The sequence below is a fragment of the Peromyscus maniculatus genome, chromosome 3 (genome assembly GCF_049852395.1).
Source record: "Peromyscus maniculatus bairdii isolate BWxNUB_F1_BW_parent chromosome 3, HU_Pman_BW_mat_3.1, whole genome shotgun sequence".
Lineage (NCBI taxonomy): Eukaryota > Metazoa > Chordata > Mammalia > Rodentia > Cricetidae > Peromyscus > Peromyscus maniculatus.
In genome coordinates, this window is record NC_134854.1 from 25,398,446 (window position 1) to 25,414,019 (window position 15,574).

General features: G+C 39.5%; 1 long non-coding RNA gene across 1 annotated transcript; it reads right to left on the bottom strand.

Annotated features, from left to right (window-relative positions):
• Nucleotides 1-3,207: 3,207 nt before the first annotated feature.
• Nucleotides 3,208-5,905, bottom strand: LOC143272282 (uncharacterized). The gene is made up of 2 exons (XR_013049712.1): nt 3,805-5,905; nt 3,208-3,562 (listed from the first exon to the last, which is right to left on the bottom strand). It is a non-coding gene; the product is annotated as an uncharacterized LOC143272282 (long non-coding RNA).
• Nucleotides 5,906-15,574: the final 9,669 nt, after the last annotated feature.

Below are 15,574 nucleotides of genomic sequence, written 5' to 3' on the forward strand. Positions count from 1 at the left end.
CCACCACCAAAGGTTCCTGCCACTTCTGATTCATTCCATTAACTGCAGACCAAGCCTTCAACACTTGATCTTTAAGGAGTTTAGATCTCAACATAAAAGCCTATTAATTGTCCCCTAATATCTGTTTCTCCTTTAGCCCAAAGTAAACTATGTTTTCTGTTAATTGAAGCTTCTGTCCCACCAGCCAGCTCCCAAATAACCACACAGGGACTTAGTAATTATAAATGCTCCGTCAATAGCTTAGGCTTGTTACTAACTAGCTCTTACAACTTAAATTAACCCATTTCTATTAATCTATGTGCTGCGTGGCTTATGGCTTATTACCTCATTTTCTACACATCCTGCTCCCTCTGCACCTGGCTGGTGACTACGCCCTCCTTCTTCCCCAAGTTCTCTCAGTCTGACTCTCCCGCCTAACCTTTTCCTGCCTAGCTACTGGCCAATTAGCTCGCTATTAAACCTTCACAGTGTACAAAAGGATTATTCCACATCAGTTTTCTGCTAAATTAGTGAATATTTAGCTCATTTCCCAGCCATCCTGTAGCCAGCTGTAGGCCTATGACTCCCTTTTGACCAAAGCAGAACTTACAGATATATGCCTTCCTCTTCTTCCTTCCTATTGACTGTAATGTGTAGGAACATGATCCAGAAAGGCAGACAAGGACCCAGAAAGGAAGCCACCATGGCCTATGCAGCCTGGAGGCTTTGTATTGTCACTATGAGATTTTATGTGACAGAGAAACTACAGGTTCTTTTCTGAAGCTCTGTCACAGAGGCTTACATGGCATTGGTGTGTGTGTGTGTAAGATGTACACACGTGTGTGCGTGTGTGTAAGATGTACACACACGTGTGTGTGTGTGTGTGTGTGTGTGTCCTATAGCATCTGGAGGTTGTCCTTTGGCTTCCACATGTATCTTTCCCTTGAGACAAGTCCTCTCACTGACGTGGAACTTGCCAGGTAGACTAGGCTGGCTGACCAGTAAGCGCCAAGGTTTGGCCTGTCTCTGTCTCCCCAGTACTAGGATTACAAGAACCATCACATCTGACTTGTATTCATTTTCATTCTCTCTCTCTCTCTCTCTCTCTCTCTCTCTCTCTCTCTCTCTCTCTCTCACACACACACACACACACACACACACACACACACACACACACACCTTTCTCTCCAAAACTAACCAAAACATATTCATGACAAGGAGCATACTAAAGGGTTTTTCTTTTTAATTAATGTTTGATGACTAAGAGAAACAGGCAGATAAAATATCTGGGAGGGGGCTGGAAAGTTGGCTCAGTGGTTAAGAGCACTTGTTGCTTTGCTGTGATCCCCAGCTCCTTCGTGGTGTCTATCAACTGTTTGTAACTATAGTCCCAGTGGGTCCTATGCCCTCTTTAAACCTCCATGGCTACCAGACACACACATGGTACACATCCAGACATGGAGGCAAAACAACATTCATACACATAAAAGTAAAATGAGTTGTGGTAGGTTAAATGAGAATGGCTCCCATAGGCTCATGTACTTGAATACTTGGCTCCCAGTTGGTGGAACTACTTTGGAAGGATTAGGAGGTGTGACCTTTTGGAGGAGGTGTGTCATCAGCTTTGAAGTTTCAAGAGTCCACATTGTTCCCAGTTAGCTCACTCTGCCTCACACTAATGAGTCAAGAGGAGAGCTCTCAGTCACTGCTTCAGTCCCATGCCTGCTTGCCTGCTGCCATGCTCCCCGCCGTGGTGGCCATGGAGGCCATGGATTCTAATCCTCTGAGACGATGAGCTTTGCAAAATTAAACGCTTCCTTTTTTGTAAGTTGCCTTGATCATGGTGTTTCATCACAGCAATAGAAAAGTAATTAAGATAGAAGTCTAAATCATTTTGGGGAAAGAAAAAAAATTATTTCTTTTTCTCAAGGAAAACATTAACATACACTAGGAATCATTTTCATATGAGTCCACTGAAATAAAAGTAGAATGTTCTGTGTACTGATGATTTTTATCAATGTGGACTTGCACAATTGGTCACAAATCTAATTTTGCTGAGAAATAGAGAACTCAAAAATCTCAAGGTCATTACAAAGTGTACCACTCACGTTATCTGCAGTCAGAAGGACTCCTTTAAATAGAACTTTTTTATGTAGCATAGGAGCAAATTCTTGTTCAGGTGACAGTAATGGCAGATTCTGGGCATGCTCAGATCCAAAAGAGTCACTCTGAAGGTTTGCATTAAAGCGTAATGAGCTAAGTCCATGAATACAAGTTAGAAGAGCAACCTTTTAATTATTAAATATTTAGTTATTTCTAGCCCAATCACAGTTTCCCATTTCTTCCTGCTCTCCTCCCAGTCCCACCCCTTGACCTTCCTCTTCCCCCAACCACTCTTCCTCCTTTCTAGAAGAGCAACTTTTAAAAGTATGTGTTTTTGTTAATAATTTCCACTGAATACAGTGAGAATCAGGTTGAGCCTGACAAAAGGGTGCAAGCATCATAACATGTTGGAAAGCTACATGGAAGCTTAGAACCCATAGGTGAGAAGGGGGCCTCGAGTGGAAGGGGCTGGCAGCATGGGTCCACAACTTGTAGAGTGCCTTCATCGCCCCTTCTGCTTTGTGCACAAGCTTCTCAGAGGCTTGGTCCACCATCTCTTTCCTTTGCTCAACCGTATTTCTGCTCCACCCACCTTCCCTCTGGGTGTCTCTTCACACCAAAGGGGAGAGGAGTAGGGACCAGATGTGGTGCAAGCGCCGAGCAGAAGACCCGAGCACAGCAGTGGGCAAGTCGTTTGTTAGAGCACAGGAAGCTGCCGTGGTTCCACTAAAATGACCGCTGCATTTATGTTTTAAAATCCATCTATGTTGTACAACTTTTTGTCCTCAACACTCTGGTTGATATGAAAAGCCACACCTTTAGTTAGGGCATAATTTTGCAGCACAAATGCTGATGTAACAAGTGCCATGTAATGTTCTATATGGCTTCCAAAAGGTAGTTTCTGGGTGTGGGGTCCTGGCTTAGCCAGGATTTTGCACTGAATCTTTATTAGTTGGCAGGCTGCTGGAGTTTGGGAGCAAGAAACTTAGAACACACACACATCTCTCTTAAGTTTTGGGTACACCCTGCACCCTGTCAATAAACAAAAGCATCAGTGTTGAAAACAAAAATCTTTCCTTCCCATACATTTGAACTGCGTGGCTGAAAAACAATGATCATGAGGTATTGTTTCCAGGATGGTAGAATTCTCTGCTTATAGTCCTTTCCTATGGTTTTCATTGTGATATATTTTCAATTTTTTCAGTTGTTGGTTGTTATAAATTTAGCAACATTTTCAAGATGCTGTCAGGGGGCTGACAGCTCCTTTCCCTTGTAAACAAAGAGGGTGTAGCTGTGAGGCAGGCTGGTAACTGAGGCTGACAAGAAGAGTTGGTTCTGAAGATGAAGCATGAGCAGGGAGACTGAGAATCAGGTGCAGATATGAGTTAAATCATGGGGCAATCTCACCATGTGAGGATGGGTGCAGTGAGATCTGAGTCACCGATTCCTCACTCAGCCCACTGAGGACGCTTCTTTAAACCTGCAAATGACAGGAACCTTTCTTGAAACTGGCTGAGGCAAAAAGTAAATTATCTCATATAACTGGTGGGTTGAAGGCTAGGCCTGATATGAAACTTGGCTTATGTAGAGATCCACATGACATAATCACATCTGGTTCCTATCCCCGTCTGGAATGTTGGGTTTATTTTGACACAGGTCCTACATTCATGGTGGTGCAATTGTTACTGTATGTTAGTTTTATTTCTGTGGGAAAAAAAATACCTGGCCAAAGGAACTTAGGAAGGTTTGGCTTCCAGTTTGAGAGGCAGGCCATCATGGTACGGAACCCTTGACACCCGGAGGGTACGGCTGTCGTCACACTGCTTCTGCAGGGAGGAAGCAGAAAGCTCTGAATTCTGGTGTTCATCTAGCTTCCTCCTTTTGATGCATTTAGGGAGCTCAGCCCATGGAACGGTACGACTCACATTCAGGATACATCTTCCCATATCTACGATTCAGACTTGGCTCCACAGTGAGTTTGAGGCAGTCTGTGCTACATGAGACCCAGGCTTAAAAAACAAACAATAACCTCAAAAAACAGCCATGTTGTGAAACTAGAAAAATATTCTCCTGGGAAAATGTTTACTTCTTGGATATGCTTAGGAGTAAAAGAAGGCCTTTTATAAGTAGTGACCTCATGTGGCACAGGGATCCCTTCCTTTTTCTTTTTGGTTTTGGAAGCGAATGTCAGTAAAGCACTAAAAGGTCCATCAGTTCTAAAACTGCTACAGAGACAGACCAAGAGAAAATGGCTTTAGAACAATAGATGTTGAATAGCAACAGCAACACCATGGGATGTGAGAGGGGAAAGATCCCTGGAGCCCTCTAGCACACACAAAAGACAATTCCATTTAATTTCCTTTAATTAAAATTTTCAGAATTGTTGACTAAGAGTACTGTGAATTTCCCCAGCTTACAAAATATCTCCATATGAGGATATAATGGCCCAAAGAAAATTGGGTGAGGTGAGGAATCTTCCTAGACCAACCCAACTCTTCCTTTATATTGTGATCAGTACAAGAGGAGGAACCTGGGTCTGACCTCAACATTGCCTATTGCAATTGACTCTAACTTCTTTCCAGTCATTTCCCACTTTGTGTCAGTACGAGACACACACCAGCTTGTGGTATTTGGAATGTTTTAGAACCTTTTTAACTGTTTGGTCCTAGGCAATTTAAAAAACTCATGTTCTCGAAGGATACACTGAGCTGTGTTATGTATTCCATGAGCAAGAAGTGCCCAAGAACTCAGAAAAATTGCTTGTAGATAATTAACTACAGAAAAATGCCAGGCCGAGTCAAGGATCCTAGAGAGATCAAGTAAAAAAGTAATCTTCCTTTTATAATTAGGAAACTGAAGCCCGAGCCTTCAAAATTGCAGGGCTCAGTTAGGAGCAACTTTGGAGCTGGGTAATTTCTGGGTTCGGTAAGGGCTATGCTCTGATTTTAATTCTGTCCTTTTCAGACACCAACTTTGCCCATAAACATAAGAGAGTGCCAAAACCTGCTTTGGGAAACAATTGGCAATTTCCTGCTGAGAAGGGTATCTTCTGTGTAACTTACTTAAGAGAGGCGGAAACGTTCTTGAAGGTTTTTGGGAGATAGCCCATTTCTGGCTGGCCAGAGGAAGATTATGTGTGCTTTCTAAAACAATTACTGGCAGGTAAAGTGAGATAAAGCAATTATAATTGGCTGGGAGTCAGGCCAGCCTCCCTCCCTCCCACACAAGACGGATGCTTTGTGAACAAAACAGAATCTTAGGCACTTTGTAAAGGACAAAAGCCCTGAGCAATAGCTAAAGATCAGTGGGGGTGACATTTGAGACACTTAATGCCAATTTTCAGTCTATTGCTCTACTATACATGCATATTTCTTTCTCTTCCTGGCATGCCTTACCTACACCTCCCTTCCTCCCTCCCCAAGCTGGTCACAAACTGAAACTGTATCACCCTGATGGTCTCCTACATCCAAAGAATCATTCTAATGATGCTTAGCTTTTGGAGTATGCCAATTTTAATTATATAGAATTATTACTTCCATCAGTTTTATCAATCAATTTCTAAACAAAACTGTAGTTCAGTATCATGTACTTCTTTCCATTTTGCCCTGATAAAGAAAAAGTTTTTCCACAGTTGTTGGCACTGAAATGCATTAAATATCTGCAATACTTGAGTTTTTCTTCTGGTTTATTGATGTTCAAATGTTGTTGCATTTATTATTACTATTATTTTAATCAATTTCCTCTGATAACTTCATTATGTGGTCATTAATGTATTTTCTTTTTTAATTTAATTTAATTTTATTTTACAATATAATTTAATTCTACATATCAGCCATGGATTCCCTTGTTCTCCCCCTCCCTCCCCTTCCCTTGCCCAAACCCCACCCCCACCCCGCCCACTCCCCATTCCCATATCCTCCAGGGCAAAAACTCCCCCGAGGGTTGAGATCAACCTGGTAGACTCAGTCCAGGCAGGTCCAGTCCCCTCCTCCCAGGCTGAGCCAAGCGTCCCTGCATAAGCTCCAGGTTTCAAACAGCCAACTCATGCAATGAGCACAGTACCCGGTACCACTGCCTAGATGCCTCTCAAACAGATCAAGCCAATCAACTGTCTCACCTATTCAGAGGACCTGATCCATTTGGGAGCCCCTCAGCCATTGGTTCATAGTTCATGTGTTTCCTTTCGTTTGGATATTTGTCCCTGTGCTTTATTCAACCTTGGTCTCAACAATTCTTGCTTATATAAACCCTCCTCTTTCTCGCCAATTGGACTCCTGGGGCCTGGCTGTGGATCTCTGTATCCGGTTCCCTCAGTCATTGGATGGGGTTTCTGGCACGACTATTAGGGTGTTTGGCCATCCCATCACCAGAGTAGGTCAGTTTGGGCTGTCTCTCGACCATTGCCAGCAGTCTATTGTGGGGGAATCTTTGCGGATTTCTGTGGGCCTCTCTAGCACTTTGCGTCTTCCTATTCTCATGTGGTCTTCATTTATCATGGGCATTTATTCCTTGTTCTCCCTCTCTGTTCTTGATCCAGCTGGAATCTCCCACTCCCCTAAGCTCTCTTTCCCTCCACCCTTGCCTTTCATTACCCGCACTCATGTCCATGTTGTTCATGTAGATCTCATGCATTTCTCTGTCATTGGGCGATCCATGTGTCTTTCTTGGGGTCCTGTTTTCCAGGTAGCCTCCCTGGTGATGTGAGTAGCAGTCCAGTCATCCTTGTTCCACATCTTCTAGTATCCTCCTATGAGTGAGTACCATGTTTGTCTTTCTGAGTCTGGGTTACCTCACTCAGGATGATTTTTTCTAGGTCCATCCATTTGCCTGCAAACCTCATGATGTCATTGTTTTTCTCTGCTGAGTAGTATTCCATTGTGTATATGTACCACATTTTATTTATCCATTCTTCAGCTGAAGGGCATCTAGATTGTTTCCAGGTTCTGGCTATTATAAACAATGCTGATATGAACATAGCTGAGCAAGTGCCCTTGTGGTATGATTGAGCATTCCTTGGGTATATGCCCAAGAGTGGTATAGCTGGATCTTGGTTGGGGGGTTGATTCCCAATTTTTTAAGAAAGTGCCATATTGATTTCCAGAGTGGTTGTACAAGCTTGCATTCCCACCAGCAGTGGAGGAGAGTTCCCCTAGCTCCACATCCTCTCCAGCATAAGCTGTCTTCAGTGTTTTTGATCTTAGCCATTCTGACAGGTGTAAGGTGGTATCTCAGAATTGTTTTGATTTGCATTTCCCTGATGATTAGGGATGTTGAGCAATTCCTTAAATGTCTTTCAGCCATTTGAGTTCCCACTGTTGACAATTCTCTGTTTAGTTCTATAGTCCATTTCTTAATTGGACAGTTGGGCATTTTGATGTCTAATTTCTTGAGTTCTTTATATATTCTGGATATCAGTCCTCTGTCAGATGTGGGGTTGGTGAAGATCTTTTCCCATTCTGTAGGCTGTCGCTTTGCCTGGTTGACCGTATCCTTTGCTCTACAAAAGCTTCTCAGTTTCAAGAGGTCCCATTGATTGATTGTTTCTCTCAGTGTCTGTGCTACTGGTGTTATATTTAGGAAGTGATCTCCTATGCCAATGCATTCAAGACTACTTTCTACTTTATCTTCTAACAGGTTCAGAGTAGCTGGATTTATGTTGAGGTCTTTGATCCACTTGCACTTACGTTTTGTGCACGGTGATAGATATAGATCTATTTGCATCCTTCTAGACGTTAATATCCAGTTATGTCAGCACCATTTGTTGAAGATGCTTTCTTTTTTCCATTGTATACTTTTGGCTTCTTTGTCAAAAATTATATGTTCGTAGGTTTGCGGATTAGTGTCAGGGTCTTCAATTCGAGTCCATTGGTCCACATGTCGTTTTTTATGCCAGTACCAAGCTGTTTTTATTACTGAAGCTCTATAGTAGAGCTTGAAGTCAAGGATTGTGATGCCTCCAGAGGTTGTTTTATTGTACAGGCTTCTTTTGGCTATCCTGGGTTTTTTGTTTTTCCATGTGAAGTTGAGTATTATTCTTTCCAGGTCTGTGAAGAATTGTGTTGGTATTTTGATGGGGATTGCATTGAATCTGTAGATTTCTTTTGGTAAAACTGCCATTTTTACTGTTAGTCCTGCCTATCCATGAGCATGGGAGATCTTTCCATTTTCTGACATCTAGCAGGATGTCATACTATCAGGATGTCATCTATCTTTTTTTTCAAAGATTTATTTATTTATTGTATATATAGTGTTCTGCTTGCATGTATGCCTGCACACCAAAAGAGGGCACCAGATCTCATTATAGATGGCTGTGAACCACCATGTGGTTGCTGGGAATGGCACTCAGGACCTCTGGAAGAGCAGTTAGTGCTTTTAATCTCTGAGTCATCTCTCCAGCCCCAGATATCTTCTGTCTAAAATCACTTCTTTTTCATAGTCCTTTGGACCTGAGGTCATACTGGTTCCATTGTGGTAACTGAAAAACTCAGTTGTACTGTATCCCAGTTAACTATTGATATGAATATAATCCATAGCTTTGAAAGCCTCTGATGTTAATCATTGTGGCTTATGCTATGCATGTAAATGGAATATCCTTTGGGTATAAGGATGACTGTTTTTTAATAAAACCTTCACAGGCCAGTCCTTTTCCTCAACTGAAAAATCACAAAAACAGCACATAGATTATGTATTTAGTATTTATACAGTGTCAGTGTTCTGCCTGCATGTATGCTTGCAGGCCAGAAGAGGGCACCAGATCTCATTACAGATGGTTGTGAGCCACTATGTGGGTGCTGGGAACTGGGAACTGAACAAAGGACCTCTGGGAGAACAGTCAGTGCTCTTAACCTCTGAGCCATCTCGCCAGGCCCCCAGCACACAGATTATTTAAAGCAAAACAAAACCAAAAGCCCAGCTGAGGCCCGAACTGTAATAGCCACTGTTTTCCCACGTTGTTTTTAACCCTTCATTTTCATCTCTCTAATGTTGAAAGAAAAAAAATGACAAAAAACAAAAACAAAAAAAAGTGTTTTTCAATTTACTGTGTAACTGGGCTGTTTTCTACATGCTGCAGAAAGTAAAGTTTTCTGTTTTTGTCTGTTTTAAAATTTTGGTGGGGTGGGCTCATTGATCTGTTACATATTTACAGAACAGTACAGATGTGTAAGTGGATTTTCTCCCATTGAGTAAAATTGTGGTATCCACACCCAGATTAAAAATTGACTAAAGCAGCTTCCAAATCAAGAAACAAAGGAGTACCAACATTAAAATGTGGATACTTTTGAGGTTTCAATGGGTGCATTATTTCTAATAGTCTAATTGAGGTACAGTTGACATACAATAAATTCTGAACGTTTAAATTCTGCAGATGAGCTTTGACAAGGGCCTGTCAAATCACTGCCTCAGTCAGGATAACAAACATGTCCACCATCTTGACAAGTTCCTCCTGAGTCTGTGAATTCTCTCCTTCCTCTTTGTCCCTGTTCCCGGGAAATCACTGACCTAACTTTTTTTTTCTAGAATTTTAGATAAATAAAATCATACATAGTATTCTTTTTTCATTTAGCTTCACTTTCACTCGCATAATTAGAGATTCTTAAATGTTTTATGGAAAAGTAATTTTTATTTCTGAATGGCATTCCATTGTATGGCCATACCATAATGTGTTTGTCCTTTCTAGTTCAGGATTACATAGATCTAGCTGCCTTTGAACTCACAGAGATTCACCTAACTCTATACCCCAAGTCCTGGGATCAAAGGCGTGGCTCCACTTCTTATTCTTTATGGCAATGTGAAAAGTTATTGTTTATCCACATCTTTTCCAACAATTGTCAGTGTTTTTCATGTTAGCTTTTCTAGTGAATATAGTAATTTGGCTATGGGTCCCATTTTCCTAATGACTAATAATGATGAATATGCCTTCATGTGTTTACTCATAGTTGTAATTTCACCAAGTCAACGGCATAAATTGAGATATCCTCTGGCAAAGCAGGACAAAAGAGAATGAAAATAGAAAAGGATACAGAGACAAGAAAAAGCCTGTCTCACTGAATGCTGTGACATTTTGTTAGCAGGAAGTTACATAATATCAGTTTCTTGCTACTGTATGAACTGAAAACCCTAATGTAAGTTGACTTATTTTATCCTGAGAGGGAAAATGTAACAAAAGGATCTGAGGGTTAACATTTTTATAAAAGGTGGCAGAATACATTTAAAACTAATATATGTAAAATATATTTATTATTAAAACAGTATATTCTATAAAGTTTCAAAAAGTATATGTGAAATAGTACACCATAACTATTTGATAACATATTGAATATGACTTAATTTTATAAAAATTAAAAATGGTTCCACTGTCTAAGCAATTCCAGCCTTCGTTTTTCTCCCACTAAAACACATGAGAACGTGTAAGGTCATAGACTGCTGTGGATTCTTTTGGAGACACTCTGCCAGGCATATGAGGAGTTAGAGAGAATGAAACACCTGATTGAGCATTGTGAACCACAGAGGTTTGTCCTTCTGCTCTATTTTCATCAAAAGAAACATTGGCAATCAGAGATGTTTATAAAACCTCCATGGATCCATTTCTGTTGTAGCTGTCTTTAAAGTAAAGCAGCATTAGTCTTTTCTGCAGCAAATGTAAGAGGGATGGAAATACGCCTCCTGTGAGTTGGTTTCCAGATCCACAGGACACAATGCACAGTGAAACATCAGAATATTTGTGAGCAATATATATTGCAATTGATCTCAGAGCACAGCATTTTATACATAATACAGTCGTTTTTAGGATTAAACATCAGACATAAAACCTCCCACAAGTGGAACTGGTGTCTTTGGGGCTTTAGCATCTGACTAGAAGATAACCTTTAAAATAATCAATTATCTCGCTGGAATTTTCTAGGATGAACAATGTAAACATTTGATCTGCAGACCACTGGAAGCAAGGCCAACAAAAGGCTAATAAGAAGTCAAAGTCTTAACTTTAATAACAAGCATAGATTTTTCTGATTGACCAGACACAGGTGTGAACGCATCCGCCTCTAGATCTGTTCTGTTCCTCTGACATGGGAGCCTTTTCTATCAGGATAGTCTTCTTTAGAATTTTTTTTTCAAATTTAAAAGAAAGTTTTGGCCAGTTATCTCCCAAAGTAATAGGGGGAAAAAAAAACTATGTGCTTCAGATCCTAGCTTCATGTCTTAACTGTATGACCTTGGGCAATTAATTTTGTCTTCACTGGTTTGTGTCTTTAAAATTCTGTGCAGAACAGAAGCTCTGGTAGTTTCTATCTCAAATGATTTATTTAGAAGATGAGAAAACCACCATTTTCTCAAAGTCATTTGTCAAGATCACCAAGGAATTTGTCATTGCTGAACCAGGGTGAAGCCTAATACGTCAGCCACTTGATTTTCTATTCCAAGAAGAGCACTCAGCCTCTTGAGTAGAGTCATAAGCTTATGGAGTCAGTATGTAGTTTCAGGTGGTAGCTGGAATTAAATGGTGCTTTGGCTCTCTCACCAGATTCTATCTTCCTGACATGAAAACCGCCCAGAGTTGCTGTCTGTCTGAAGCTGATCGACATCTTGGTTGAGTATTATCTATGTAGCACAGGAATGCTCATCAGGTCAACAAAGCTATGCTGTCTCCTCTCACAGGATTAGCAAAGTGAAGAGCAACCCTTTGGGAGAAACCCAAGTAGGTGGATGGCAGGGACTTAGGAAGAACTAATCAGATTTGGTTTTAATTTAATGTAAGTCCCAATGTGGTTTTATTTACTGGACATGGAAATAAAAATGAAAGTCTATAAAATCTCAGTCTTTCATGGGCTGTCAGGAGCTCTGGATAATCGCATTGCTTTAGTCACTGTAAAAATCCTCTGCATTTTCCACAATCTCTGAGGCCATTTCGGATTTTTCTTTGCCTGTTGCTGTCATAAAACTCTCTCCCATTTCCTCCTTACTTTTCCAATTTTCTTCTCACAAACTTGTGACTTAGCCCCAACTTTAACCAAAAATGGATGATCTGAAACAACCAATTTACCTGTTCATCTTTTTTTATGGTTCTGACTGTCTTTTTACATGCTTCAAAAATAAACACTTTGCCTTTGTTTCTCAACCATCCTTGAAGATGGATGGCCCACACTGCTGAATATTTATAGACTTTGAATGTTCATCAGGTTGCTAAGGACATTTCAAAGAGAGATCCAAAGACATTTTAAATATCAGTAGCAATGAAATAAGTGGATAATTCCCAACAGCGAATGCTCTCAGGGAAGAACATTACTTGAGCATTTCCCTTTAAAATGTTTTTTAAATGGTGAGTCAAGCTATGCTATAGCTATACTTCATACGTGTAGATGTTCAATGTATGTGCTGGGGTGTTTACAATCTTAAGGTCGCTTGCACATTTTACAAGGAAAATTAAAAGACAGAGGCAGAAAAATTAGGATGTAAAATGCCATGGGATGAAACACTTGCTGGGAAAATATAGGGGGAGTTGGCAGGCTTCCTAACACAAAAAATATCAATATTCAGTAAAGAAAATGTAGTGAAAAGTTGGTTATATTTCAATATTTCTAAAACATTTAAAGACGCAACCCAAAGTCAACATGTCAGAAATCTGAACACTTTAAAACGTCTTTTGTCTTATAATTTCAAAATATATTTTACTCTATTATTTTAGTTTACAGGAAATTTAGGGTTCAGTTTCAACTTTATCAAATTTAAATTTTATGTCTTAGTGAAATACTCCTGAAACTACATTTATGTCTCATCTCGATGCTTTATTTTGCTCTCTGCCACTAAAAATCCAGGACCCATAAATGCACCAACCTTTTGCTCCTGCAGCGTGAGTGCAGGCACTGTTCAATAATTCAGTGGCCTTCTGTAAGGATGAAGTCATACTGATGAGCTCAACAGAAAACATTCATAATACCAAGCAAAACTTAAAGAGACTAGTAAGCATAATAGAGCAATAAAAATAAATTCTAACTGCTCAAAATGTTTTGCTTTTTCTTATGCTTGCGCATATTTCTTAAATTATAGTGCCAGCTTTTCCTTTCTTTTGTTGGAATACATGACAGCTAGTCATATTCTGGAGCAGGTGCAAGACGTAAATGCTTTCCTATTCAAGTCAAGACTATCATCAGTATTCCATGTACAGTGATGGGCAGGCCTCCATCATTTTGCATAAGCTATCTCCGGGGACAGCTATCACCATACCCTCTTACTGCACTATCAATTTATGCTCACCTCAAACAGTTATTCTTCAAAGCTGTCAGCTGAATGGCACTTTACTCTTTTAGATTCGTTGATAAGGAATAAAAGGAAAAGTCAAACAACAGAGAACAAAATCACTAATAAGCTTGAAATATAAAAATAAAAATCTAATATATTTAAATATGGTATTTTGCATTTTTAAATAATGATAAATTATTAAATCTGACTATGTAAAATAACTCATTGAAAAGCTGGGGAGATGGTAACAAGTGACTTTCATAAATTTATAGGTATGGCAGATTATAACATGAATTACGGCTAGATATAAAGAGGTTAAAAAACTTCTATGATAATCAGAAAAAAATAAAAGCTCCCACTGTGGTCTTATATCTTCTATTTCTTTTGGTGTTTTGTTCCTCAGATAATAATGAATCAAAGTCATGCTCAAGTTGCATAATTAGAGAATAATTTTGACAGTTTATTGAAGGTGACATGACTTACAGCATAGTGTTTTGAACTAAGATACTTACTTGGAAATTTTTTATAATGAAAGGAGAAAAAACATTAAATTCCCCCAAAGACATAAATTAATGAGATTTTCAAAGTATGTGAAAATGACTATTATGTAGAGAATTAATTTTAAAGGATATACTTTTAACATTCTAAACATTAACATACTTTCATGATAAGAATTCTTAAAAAAATATTTAAACCTGGCAATTATAATGTTATAAATGGTCAAAACCAAATATCCTTTCAGTTATTCTCAAGTTTTCTACATATAAATAATCTTACCTTTGCCTAGAATTTTGAGAATAAAGTATTCATTTGTGGCAAGTTGAATGAAACTTCACTTTCCTGGATTCCACTCACCATATTTCCAAATGAAGAATGAGACCAATTGATTTATACAGCTGGTAAAAACCCCAAGAAAGCTACTAAAAGAATTTCCCCCCAAGAAACTATAACTAAGAATTCTATAACATCCTTCTCTGGTGGTGGAGTTTGGAACTCATTCTGTGACTTCAGACACCAGAACACAACTAAAGTACAAAGAAACGAGGCAGTGGAGAGGCTGCCTCACATGACTAGATGGCTTCTTACTCAAAAGGACAGAGAAAGTCCCAGGATTCTGGCTGAACAAACAAGTTTACTTATTTTCATATTACTGTTTTGTTCCATCAACTAATGTTCAAGTTTCTGCCTTTACATGCTATAACTTGGATCTTGAATATGTCCCAAAGGCATTTGTTGTAGAATATTAGTTAAAGATGTGTTACATTCTTTTTTGCTGTGGAGTATTTAATGATGCGAAGATGTGTTGCATTTTTATGCTGCATATGTTTAACTCTGTGAAGCTGTGTTGCTTTGCCTGTCTAAAACACCTGATTGGTCTAATAAAGAGCTGAACAGTCAATAGCTAGCAGGAGAGGGATAGGTAGGGCTGCCAGGCAGAGAATAAATAGAAGGAGAAAAAGAGAAGAGGAAAGAGGGAGAAAAGGAACGGGGTTGGAGGGGGGGGAATGCCAGAGGCCAGCCACCCAACCACACAGCCAGACTCAGATTAAGAAGGAAAGAAAAGATATACATAAATAGAGAAAGGTAAAAGCCCAGAGGTAAAAGGTAGACAGGATAGTTAATTAAGAAAAGGTGACTAGAAACAAACCAAGCTGAGGCCGGTCATTTATAAGTAAGACTAAGTTTCCATATATTTATTTGGGAACTGGGTGGTAGACCCCCAAAGAGCAAAGAGCAAGAGTAAAAACATCCAACTACAGAAATTAATGTGTTAAAAGGTGGGGTCGCCAGACTGTATAGCAACTGGGAGGAGGGGGAATCTGTAGGAAGTGGGCTTCATAAGGTCTTTGTAGAAGTATGTTCTAAGACAGTGGAACATCACACCTTATCCCGTAGGATGTGAGTAGCTTTCTTCTAACACAAACCTCCCACCATGATGTTCCAAAAGCAATGGAGTCAAGTGACCAGTGGCTAATGGCTCCAAAACTGTGAGCTAAAATAAACCTTTTCTACATTTAAGTCAATTTTTTTCAGGTAATTTGTGACAGCAACAGAAAGTTGTGGCATAAGAAAGCTATGCAGAGGCAGGTGAGATCTCTATGAGTTTGAGACCAGCTTGGTCTATTCAATGAGTTCTAGGGCTACATAGAGAAACCCTGTCTCTGAAAACAAATACACAAAAACAACCAAACAAGCAAACAAAAAAAGAAAAAAAAATACTAAAAGAATGATGCATAATAAAGAAATCGGGTTTTGA